The sequence below is a fragment of the Nyctibius grandis genome, chromosome 2, assembly GCF_013368605.1.
Source record: "Nyctibius grandis isolate bNycGra1 chromosome 2, bNycGra1.pri, whole genome shotgun sequence".
Lineage (NCBI taxonomy): Eukaryota > Metazoa > Chordata > Aves > Nyctibiiformes > Nyctibiidae > Nyctibius > Nyctibius grandis.
In genome coordinates this window covers 94738011-94750287 of record NC_090659.1, presented here as the reverse complement: position 1 = coordinate 94750287, position 12277 = coordinate 94738011, and the positions used below count along the sequence as shown (strand labels likewise).

At 43.6% G+C, this 12277-nt stretch overlaps 1 pseudogene; it reads right to left on the bottom strand.

Annotated features, from left to right (window-relative positions):
- Window positions 1–8714: 8714 nt before the first annotated feature.
- Window positions 8715–10842, bottom strand: LOC137675146 (mitochondrial import inner membrane translocase subunit Tim23 pseudogene; annotated as a pseudogene).
- Window positions 10843–12277: the final 1435 nt, after the last annotated feature.

The window sequence follows — 12277 nt, the reverse complement described above, 5'->3', positions numbered from 1 at the left end:
GAGACACTGGAACAGGCTGCCCAGAGAAGTTGTGGCTGCCCCCTCCCTGGCAGTGTTTAAAGCCAGATTGGATGAGGCTTTGAGCAACCTGGTCTAGTGGAAAGGTGTCCCTGCCTGTGGCAGGGGGGTTGGAACTAGATGATCTTTAAGGTCCCTTCCAACCGAAACCATTCTGTGATTCTATGAAGAAGGCCTTTGCTGCATGTGAAAGACACGTATGCACCAGCTGAAGTTTAGGATTTCTGTCTTTGCAGCAAGAGTCATCTGCCAGAAATCAGAAACGAGAGATATGCAAGGGAGCTAAATACCTCAGACTAACTGAAATTTGAATTTGAACTATATTGACAATGCAGAGCCATTACTGTCCAGAACTCCAAATGCCTCATTGAGACCTTACAAATACAGCCAAGGATAAAAGACAGCTGAAGACCCAACATGCAGAGGAGTCAAGGGTTGATCTTCATTTGTTTGTAGCCAAGTGCTTTGCAGAGGCAACGCAGGGGACATGCAGGAACACTGCAGGTCCAGTGTGATGTGAAGTTGAGCAAAAGTGCACCTGGCACATGTTTACCTGTCTCCAAGGCAAGTGCTGAACTGATGCCTTGAGCCATACAGGAGCAGCACAGCCTTACAGTCAGGAGGCAGCTCATGTTTCTTGTGTACCCTAACAGCAAACCAGCACTCTGGAAGTTGCAGAAGGTGTCTTATCACTACATGGTCCATGGCAGATGTGTTTCAGACCATGTGGAGACAAAAATGTTGTTTGAGAAGAAAGCTACATCTTTCAGCACAGCAGGAGATAAAATAAGATGTTAACAGGCTCCTTACCTCAGCTACCCAGCAAGCATAAAGGATTAGATCTTTTCTGAAAATCTTCCTGATAACAGCACCTGCTGAGATTTGGAAATTCTTGGGTTTTAGCTCATTCAAATGCAGACACGGCCTGTTTCTGCATCCTGATTTACAGTTGCAGTACAGAGGGGCCAATCTCACAGCCTTTAATCATTCATGTAATCCTTTTGCTGAAACTGAGTTTGAATAACAACTTCATAAGCAACCCAGAGGGGCTAAAAATTAACCTGAAATGATTGCTCAGGATAGAGAGCCCTTGAAGCTTCTTTGCCTGCTAGACAGAAATGAAGGGGTCTCCACAAATGAGTAGAAGATGGTGCAAGTGGAGCATAGTTGCAGGATTTCAGCTAAAACTGTCTTTTGTGATTGACAATATAAAGTTTGCTTCCACAAATGATCTGAGAGTCTCACAGCAGTGAGCTGCTAGATATGTGGGTGCCTGAACACTACTTTCCAGCCTGTCTGAAGACAACTTTCCAGCTTATGTTACTCAGGAGTTTGGCTACGTGATCACAGCTGTCCCTCTGGTCTTAAAAACCTAGGAAATCTGCTTCAACTAGAAAGTTAATATTCATAGAATCACGGAATCATAGAATTGTTTTGGTTGTAAAGGGCCTTTAAGATCATTGAGTCCAATCATTAACCTAGCACTGCCAAGTTCACCACTAAACCACATCCCTAAGCACCACAGCTACACGGATTTTAAATACCTCCAGGAATGGTGACCTCACCACTTCCCTGGGCAGCCTCTTCCAATGCTTGACAACCCTTTCGGTGAAAAAATTTTTCCTGATATCCATTCTAAACCTCCCCTGGTGCAACTTGAGGCCGTTTCCTCTCATCCTATTGCTTGTTACTTGGGAGAAGAGACCGACACCCACCTCGCTACAACCTCCTTTCAGGTAGTTGTAGAGAGCGATAAGGTCTCCCCTCAGCCTCCTTTTCTGCAGTCTAAACAGACCCAGTTCCCTCAACCGCTCCTCATAAGACTTGTGCTCTAGACCCTTCACCAGCTTTATTGCTCTTCTTTGGACTTGCTCCAGTGCCTCAATGTCTTTCTTGTAGTACGGGGCCCAGAACTGAACACAGTATTCGAGGTACGGCCTCACCAGTGCAGAGTACAGAGGGACGATCACTTCCCTTGCCCTGCTGGCCACACTATTTCTGATACAAGCCAGGATGCTGTTGGCCTCCTTGGCCACCTGGGCACACTGCTGGCTCATATTCAGCCAGCTGTTGACCAACACCCCCAGGTCCATTTCCGCCAGGCAGCTTTCCAGTCACTCTTCCCCAAGCCTGTAGCATTGCATGGGGTTGTTGTGATCCAAGTGCAGGACCTGGCACGTGGCCTTGCTGAACCTCATACAATTGGCCTTGGCCCATCAATCCAGCCTGTCCAGATCCCTCTACAGAGCCTTCCTACCCTCGAGCAGATCAACATGAGAGCACTGGAACAGGCTGCCCAGGGAGGTTGTGGACTCTCCTTCTCTGGAGATATTCAAAACCCACCTGGACATGACCCTGTGTAATGTGCTCTAGGTGAACCTGCTTTAGTGGGGGGTTGGACTACATGATCTCCAGAGGTCCCTTCGAACCCTAAACATTCTGTGATTCTGGTATTCTGTAACGTTCCCGTCCAACTTGGTGTCATCTGTAAACTTACTGAGCCAGTTTTTTACCCAGCAAAGCGTATGCCCTTCCAAGCCAAGAGCAGTCAGTTTCTCCAGGAGAATGCTGTGGGAGACTGTGAAAGACACTAAAGTCTAGGTAGACAACATCCATAGCCTTTCTCTCATCCAGTAAGTGGGTCATCTTGTCCTAGGAGGAGACCAGGTTAGTCAAGCAGGACCTGCCTTTCATAAACCCATGCTGACTGAGCCTGATCGCCTGGTTGTCCTGTATGTGCTGTGTGATGGCACTCAAGGTGATCCGTTCCATAACTTTCCCTGGCACCAAGGTCAGACTGACAGGCCTGTAGTTCCCCAGATCCTCCTTCTGGCCCTTCTTGTAGATGGGCGTCACATTTGCTAACCTCCAGTCAACTGGGACCTCCCCGGTTAGCCAGGACTGCTGATAAATGATGGAAAGTGGCTGGGTGAGCACTTCCGCCAGCTCCCTCAGTACCCTTGGGTGGATCCCATCTGGCCCCATAGACTTCTGTGTGTCTAAGTGGCATAGCAGGTCGCTAGCCATTTCCCCTTGGATTATGGGGGCTTCATTTTGCTCCCTGTCCCTGTCTTCCAGCTCAGGGGGCTGGGTACCTGGAGAACAACAGGTCTTACTACTAAAGACTGAGGCAAAGAAGGCATTAAGTACCTCAGCCTTTTCCTCATCCTTTGTCACTATGTTTCCCCCCGCATCCAATAAAGGATGGAGATTCTCCTTAGTCCTCCTCTTGTTGCTAATGTATTTATAGAAACATTTTTTGTTGTCTTTTATGACAGTAACCAGATTAAGTTCTGGCTGACTGTTTCTTTGATTGTGAATGTGACTATATGGCTGTTATCACATGAAGTGAGAATTGTTTCTATTGTGAGCATCACTTCATATTAACAATCTTATACAGAAGCCACATGAATGGTATTATAGCATCTCCATCCCTGGGGATACTGAAAAATTGACAGAATAAGGTCCTGAGCAACCTGATGTAACTTCAGAGTTGACCTTGCTATGAGCAATGACCTCCAGAGCTCCCTCCCAACCTAAGTTATTTAGGATTTTATGGTTTTCTGGTCTGGACTATTAGGACTTTTGGTCTTGGATTATTTTGGAGGATATACAGTCTGTTAAAAGCAAAAATAATTATTTTATGGAACCAGGTGTATGCCTAGTGTACGCCTCATATATCTATATCACTGGATTTGCCTCACATTCTGTAAGGGGAGCACATCTGAAATAACAGCTGAACCGTTGCAGAATGAGAAAGGAAAAACTGAAATTCAATTCCAGAGACTACAGTGTTTAATATTGCTAAGAAAGCAAAATAAGCACAGCATTCAAAAATTTGCCTAGTAATTCTTCTCTGCACAGAGAAGCTAGACTTTCTACTCATTATTCTGATATAAAGGTTTTCAGTTTTGTTTGTATAAACTTCTGAGCCTGAATTAAGCTGTTTTTCTTATGCAGGGTGAACACTCTCCCTCACCCCTTCCCCTGAAGAACTAATATGCCTGAGCTCAGTTTTGTGAAATGAAATTTTAAAGATCTTAATTCCTAGAGTCTTCAGCCCTCTCTCATGGGGTTAGGACTCACTGCCATGAGTAGACCTACTGAACCAGTTGAACGATCAGTGTTTGCTCTCAGCTGTGTATGAATTTCATCTCTGTCCAGGGGATCAGCACAAATTCTGTGTATTCCAAGTGACTGCCCATGCTCCCAATACACACTGCAGAAATATTAAACCAAACCTGCAAAAGTCTAAGGCAGACATTCTTACAGGGATGCTGGGTGAGAGCTGAAAGATCTGTTTAGGGGAGACAGATGTGTGTAGTAAAACTCGCATAGTTATCCAAGAATCACTACAAAGTAGTCATGTTAATGAACTTTATCTTATTATTCAGGGAAGGTAAGATTTCTCTGGACATGAATTTTGGTAGTGATCTTGTTAAAGTCAATTAAGCCTGTGCCCATTTATTTTAATGGTTATATCTGTGAGTTACCAACATGTGCTCTAAAGCTATATTTGCTAATCATTTCAACAATTGTTTTGTAATTTAAGTGTCAATTCAAAACAAATAACTCTCATGTTTTACTGCCTACATATACCAGTTTAGGCTGGATGCATTCCAGAGCCCAAATACATACTCTGAATGTATTTAATCTGCTTTCTAATTTCACCTGATATTTTACCAGTCATGGAAAGCTTCTGGCAAATTACGAGTCAGCGTTCTCCTTCTGTATTACACTACAAAAAATTTAACCCAAGTCAGATATAAACACTCCTGCTTTAGGATCTACATTGCTATGGGCTATAAATCACTTGCACACAAAATGAGCAGCCTGATGGCTGAATGGAGCAGCAGTGTGCTCCAGCAAACACATAGAAACAAATTTTCTTCTGGAGATTTTGAGGGGTTATAGCACAATGAGATTGCTGCCTCTCTGTAAAGGATGATGTGATCCCTCTACAAGCAGTTCCTCCCAGTCATTTTGGGCACCGCAGGGGACAGAGTGAAAATCTTACCCACCCTTTCCTAATTTCTTGGTGCTAGAGAAAGAAAATGCTGTTTGGGCAAGTTCTTAGATGGCATGGCTCAAATTTGCAAGGATTTTCATGCCCAATCTCCCATATTTTGGTGTGCTTGATTTCCTTATGAATTCTCTCTCTGCATACCTGCAGAAGTGACCAAGATCTTGCAGTAAATGGGCGAGGGATATTATTGCTTTGTTTTTGCTAGATGCTGATAGCATCACCTGGTACCAGATCATTGACAATCCTTGTTACATCTCTGAGCTGCCTGTGACCTGCTTCCGTACCTTACTCTGCCAGGGAAGCTTCCACCTTCCTGTTTGGGCAGGTCTAAACTGTGCTCATCCGTATACTGAGCTGTGACTGTTTAATGTAATTTCTTATTGTTAGGAAAACGTAAGGTGAACTTTGACAATGATGTAGCCTATGAATTTCAGTTTGATCCCTCTTTTGAAAGGAATCCAAAATCTCCGGAGGAAATCACAGTCTGATCCCATACCCAAGTCCATCAGGCTTTTGTGTTAATCAGAAACTGCTTCCAGTCTACCTCTAAGCTGCTCATGAATTGCTGTTAATGCTTTGTGAATGTATTGTGAGCTTGTTTGGACTGTGAGGCCTGCCAGGTTTCAAGCGTGGTCTGAAAGAAAGAAATGGGCATTATTGCTCCTCACTAAGCTAAGCAGTGTCATGTGTTACACTCCAGTCTCCAGACTTGAATTTTCCTGGGGTGCAACTCATAAATGCTTGTTTCCCTCCTTTGCTGCAGATCCCAGGTGTGGTGGGTTGGAAAAGCTGAGCCTAGAGGGCCAGAAGATTCTCTTTTCCTATGGAAATTTCAGACAGGGTTAGGGCAGGAACCGAGTGTGTGGGAGATATGAAGGACACAAAAGTGCCCTTTTTTTTTGTTTACAGTGAGAGCAAAGGGGAAATTCATAAAGCCAGAAGGAACAACCTATGGAAATCTAGTCTTGGTTTAGACAGGCTTAATATTTTCATTTTCTTTCTGTAGATATTTCTTAGGGGAAACTAAATTTTTTTTACCTATATTACTACAGTTACTGAACAACAGTCCTGGACAGGTTAACTACTTTAAGTAGGTTGTTTCAGGAGACACAGTGCAGGTGTGAGGAACTGTCAACCCAGGGATATGTGAGTGCATGTACGCATACATACATACATGCATACTTATATAATGTGGTTGCGATAACCTCCTTCATAAGGTTATCATACTTTTTTCTTTCACCGTGTTGTAATTCACTTTTTGTTCAGGTCTTTACTCATTGTGTGCATTTCTAGAATTGAAAGAATAGTACCACATTGAAGAAGGACTGTTAAAGAAAGAGCCTCACATCAGGCAGGACTGGCTGAGCTCAAAAAATCTTGTGAGTGGCAAGGATTTTACCATTATCACTTTGCATTTCTCCATCACAACATGTGCCACGTGTTTCTTTTTTTCAGGAGCAGTCATTAGAAACATTTAATAAAGGGGTAGAAGGAAAATGAGGCCACTTAAAATGCACAGCTAAAAACTTCACCATAATCATTACTTATTCCCTGTAGGGGAAGAATGGGAGAAACATGCTTCGGGGAAAGCAACTCATATAGCCGGGAAGATAATTCATTCCAAGTTAATCCAGGCATACCACAGAAATATCTCTGTTGGTGATTGTTCTGCGTAGATGCCATTTTTGATTTGCGAGTACCCAGCACCAGGGACTGAGAAAGTATCTCATATTGACTCATGCATTCCTTCACGGATTATTCATAAAGAAGTGGTGCTATCTAATTCTGTCTAAAAAAAAAAAAACCCTTATGTAAAATTAATAGAAGTAAAACCCAGAAGTATCTTTCTGCATTAAGACTCTGTCCCTCAAAAGAATTTATCTGATAAAGCTTACAAAGACATGTTCCTGACTACTCAGGATGCCTGCCAAGGGAAAGTGCTGGGCACCCACAAGCACAAACTACTAACCTTTCATTCTTTGTTACTGAGGACAGAGGAAACGATACTTCAAGCAGTGAGATTCAGAACATTTTTTTCCACTGTCTGTATACAATAAATCAGCTACTGAGATGCTACAACATATGCTTCTTTTTACTTTTATGTGATTTACAAGAAACATTAAAGCACCCAGAATCCCAACAAGCTTTGTCTTATAATACGGATACTCAGTGCACCTCTGAGCAAAGCTGAGGGAAAGCAGTCGGGGTGAATCAAACTGTGTGTAATACTAAAACTGGCACATTTCTAGGTCAAATGGAATGGATTTCAAAAGTGTAGACCTCGCGTATGGATCATCCTGAAAGCATCTCTCACTTTCGAAAATGAACACAAATCAAAACAAGATACCAGCTCCAGATACAAGTAGTCCACTGATTATAAAGGGACCTTAATGAGAGCAACCTCTGTGACTGATGTTAGCCTTCAAGACTACTTCCATGACTGGTTAAGACTTGTTTACAAAGAAAAGAGCCCTGAAAGCAGAGACTGGAAAAGGCACCTTAGAGGATGCTGAAGGCAGGGATCAGACACCTCTCTGGAGTGTGAGAGCCCTTGGTTGCTGTCAAAGGGTGTATCAGAAAGGACAGAGAAAGAACACAAACTTAGATCCTTCACACCCTGAAGAAGTGCCCTCAGCACTAGTTGAGGGGGCGATCCTCTCTTCTGTAGTTTTGTGAACTGAACTCCTGTCCCATCCCTAGCCTTGTACACTGCTTTTACTAAAATGTTCGGGAAGATGAACATAACACAGAACTTACAACTGTTTTTCTCTTCGGTTTCACTTAAAACTCCAGGAAGATTTGGTTGTGAGCTAATGTGTAGCTGTGCATGCACACAGAGATTATTTTTTTTAATTCTGCAGCTGAGATGAAAAACAAATGATTAAGACAGCTATTGTACATTTCCATAGCTGGTGAAGCTGTGGTTTCTGCAAAGAATGTGGACTAATGGCAGCTGAGGCAACTAAAGGCCTTAAATGGCCAACACCTGAAGAAGATACTCCATGTACCATTGTCATGAATTCTTTACCAGGCTGAACCTGAGTGAAGTTCATAACCTGAGAGGGTTCCTCCTGGTCTCCGTGGCCTTATGTTACTAATAAACTGGGTAAACTACATGAACAGGAATGGTATTTGTAGATGAGTTAATCCAATGATGGACAAAAGCAAAGGGAGAGCCTTACCAGGGTATCTCTCTGAAGTTCTCACCTTCACTTCGCTGAGACCTCACAGTGACAAGCACAAATTCCCTTGTGGTCGCCGTGACTGGGACAAAACAGTCAGACTTCCATGCCCAGTCCCTGACCCAGCACCGGATGAACCAGGGGCAGCAGCCCACTGAGGCGCCTGCAATCTGTGATGGGCAGCCGTAAATTCTTCATCTGTCTCATAAAGACCCACCAACAATGCTGCCTCACTGAGTGATTGCTGAAGCCAGTCAATGCCACCAGCATTAGTGTCTGCAGCAGCACATTTTTTGGGAACTGCCGCAGTTTCTAGCACAGCTGAGTGAGCAACATGTGCTAACACTTCTCTCTCCTGAACTCCAGACGAGCACTTGGAGATAAAACCCTGTTCAGTGCCAGGGTGCTGAGCATCCCTGCTCCTCCAGATTTGGCTGCTGGTACTCAGGGCCAGCCCAGAGACAAGACAGTGCAGGGCTCCCCACTTCTCACTGGTGGCCATGGGGGAAGACTTCCAAAAAGGCCTTGGGGGGGCCATGGCCAGGGCTGACCCCCATCCTGAGGGAGCTGCTTTCAGCTGAGCTTCTCCCATTCGGTCCCTGACTGGTCCCACTGTGGGCTGTTGAGAGCTTCGTGTGCTCCCAGTTGGTATGGGGAGCAGAGAGACCAGTGAGCTCCTGGCCCATGACACTGCCTGGTGCTATCCCACACACTCTACCCATGCTGTTGTGCAGCTTTCCTATCCTGGTTCCAGCAGCCGTGGTGTCTGGATCATCTTCTGCACCTTGTGTTTCCTCAGTGATGACTCCAAGTGCACCGTAAAGCAGATCAAGGGATCTCTGAGTGTTACCCCATGACACTCCTTGCTTTGTCATGTATTTGGCATTTGTACACTCCTAGGTTTTGACCACACCATACTCTGTGTCTCCTTCAAGCTAAGCTGCAAACCACCTAAGGCACCAAACGCTGTCCCTATTTTATAACATCTTCCAATGGTAAAAAACGCCAGCTTTAGCCTGCCCCAACATTTTTTGGCCTCTGTGGGAAAAGCAAACTCATCTGCATCCTGTTCTGGGTACCTGGGGTCCAAATTTAAATATGGGTCCTACCTGATCTTACAAAACAGTGCAATGACCCATACCCATCAGTCAAAAACCAGTATTCTCAGTTAGTAAAAGGAAACACTTGTGCTTCAAAGAAAAAAAAAGGCCTACTTAATATCCACACTAATATATCGATTTAGGACAAGCCTTTCAGAAAAGAGTGCATAAAAGAGCTGTAGAAATGGGGGTTTATTTTTCAGGAAGGTGTGGAAAGTCAAGGAGATGCATGATGTCATACATTTGAATAAAAGCATAATATTTACAGGGAGTAGAATTTAAAATAGCACTGTCTTAGTAGCAATGACAAAAGATGCCAACCACTCCTCTTGATGAATTACGTGTTGTATCTATTTTTTCAGTGTATATAGATGTATCCATAGACCATATGCTGGGTGATAAAAAAAAGAAGTCTAAATCAAATAGTTTCTTAATTAACTCCATTCACTAATCTCTCCTTATTATGCAAGGTCTGAAGAAAGCAACAGCCCATTTGCTGAGCTCTGATGGACAAACTCAGAACTGCTGTGACTCTGAGGAAGAGGTGAATTCTCTATGAAAGGCCATTACATCCTGGTATCCATGCACGTAAATAAGGCGAATGAAGGTAAAAACAGCTCGTCTTTCCCAGCAGCACTGTGGCACAACAATGTATCTTAGAGATCTCATCTACAACAAGAAAACCACCTATCATTTGACGCTGTCAGCATGAAGAACACCAGAGATGACTATACTTAATGGTGCCAGATGAGAAGGCATGGGGAAGGCCAAGCCATATTCATTACTGCTTTAAAAACTGCTTTTAGGCCCATTTCAAAACACAGATCTGATGGCATCTTCCAAAATGATCTCCAACTCAGTCTGTTCTGATTTAAACTTCCATGATGGTGTTCTGCACCATAATTCCCATAATTGTTGTCTCTAGAAGGTAATTTTCCACGGCTCCAGTACAGGAGCTGTGCAAACAATTGATTTTTTCAGCTCTTCAGATAACCTGAAAAATTGAGATTGAATGAGTTGCAGTCTCTGTCAAATGGCAACTTTTCTTTTTTTCTCTCTCATTTAAAAAATAGACAAAATAATTGCAGTGTAAAATCCATTTCAGGATTCAAATCTTGCAATCTTTTCCTTTGGTTTTGGGATTTTAATTTGTTGAAAAAGCTTTAAAATTAAATTTTTAATGTTTTCATCTGTTTCTTTCCCTCCTGTGAATGAAACCGCTTGCTGAACTTTACTCCTATGTGTAAGTAGCTATGCCCCCCCTTATCCCTTTGTCCTTGTTGCATTTTCAGGGTAGAGGAACATGTCCCTCCTCTCCCTCCACCACACTGCCTGTCCTCTTCAGGGTGGGCAGAAGCCCATCACACAAGGCTGTGGTTGTCTCAGTAGTATGAATCAAATCTGGATCTTCTTGTTTTGTCCTCTAAGCATGTCTCTCCTAATCACCATTTGGGAGAGGGAGGATGACTTCCAGCCATAGCTGCCAAGACCATGTGGCTAGCACACTTACCAACATGATATCTTCACAGCAGCCTTCACCTAAGGAATGAGCAGTCTTAGGTACAGCTAGCTGAGAAGGATGTTTTCTGGTGAGCTAGGTCTGATGGACCTTGTCTCTGGGTTACCTTAGCAAACAGGCTGAAGCAGTGCCTGAATGAGTCCACTATCAGCAATAGCTTCTGGAGAGTGAGTGAGGGACCAGAAGACTGGAAGGACGTATGTAAGGACTATCTTGAAAAAGAAGGGCAAAGGTAATCAATAATTAAAAAAAAACCCAACCTGTTAGCTTAATTAAATTCTTGGAAAAACTCTGGAACGAAACAAGCAAAAATGAAACTGTAAGCCTCTCAGGAGAGATATAGTAACTGTCAATGTAGATTAGTCAGGAGCAAACTATTTGAAACCAGTGTATTTAATGAAATAACGGAACACTGCTATAATACTGGATGGACATCCTTTCTAAAAAAAGAAACTGTTGGTGGTTCATTGTCAAAAAGGAAGAGGTTCCTTGAAGACTTTCATGAAGTCTGAGATAACCTCAGTGTTGTTTCTGTTGTGTGTTTTTGCCTGTTACTTGAATGGTAGAGGAGAGGATACAGATATTAAGCTGGCCTATAAAACAAGTTGTGAGGGACTGAGAGACAGGCTCAGATGCCAAAATAAACTTGACAAATTGGAAAAGTAGTCTGTGAACAAAAAAGGATGTAATTTAATATGGACAGGTACAAGACACCACACAGGCAGAAAGGCCTAAGTAAATACAGAATGGGGGACAACTGAGTGAGTCAGTGGAGCTATGGTGTTTTACATCATCTCAGGATGTGACCTTTTAATGACGCTGAACCCATGGAAAAATCACGTACGCAGACGTGAGTATGCAAGGGGTGAGCAGGAGGAGTTGATATTAGTCATTATGTTTCTATTAGATTCGAAGTCTGTAATTCCAACAACAGTAAGATGCTGACACTTCAGCTGGATTGCAGACGGACCCACTTTCAGCACTGATACCGCAATATAGCAGGAAATGCTGCAACTGTTGGACTGACAGAGGTAGTGGTTATTTCGATGCCTGCAGATTTCCATAGGGAATGAAATGTCACCGCATTAATTTTGTGGATTTTTGCTCTCCACTCTATTCAAGCCAAGCGAAAAGGAAGCTTGCCAGCTGCCAGCATGAAGGGGAACTTACAGTCTGGACTTCTGCAAAGCTTATTCCCCTGCCCTACGATTGTGAAAGAGATCAGCCCATGCAGCAGTGACTCCATCCTCACTGGTGGCTGTGGGAGCGTGGAGGATCAGGCGTGTACCACTCCGACTGCCCCTGCAGCCGGCAGGAAATGCCTGTCAATGGAGGAGCAGAGCAGATAACTGTATTTGTAACATCTTGAACAAGACGAGTATAGCTACAGCTGCTGTAATATACTATTACACAGCCTCCATGAGAGCGAGAC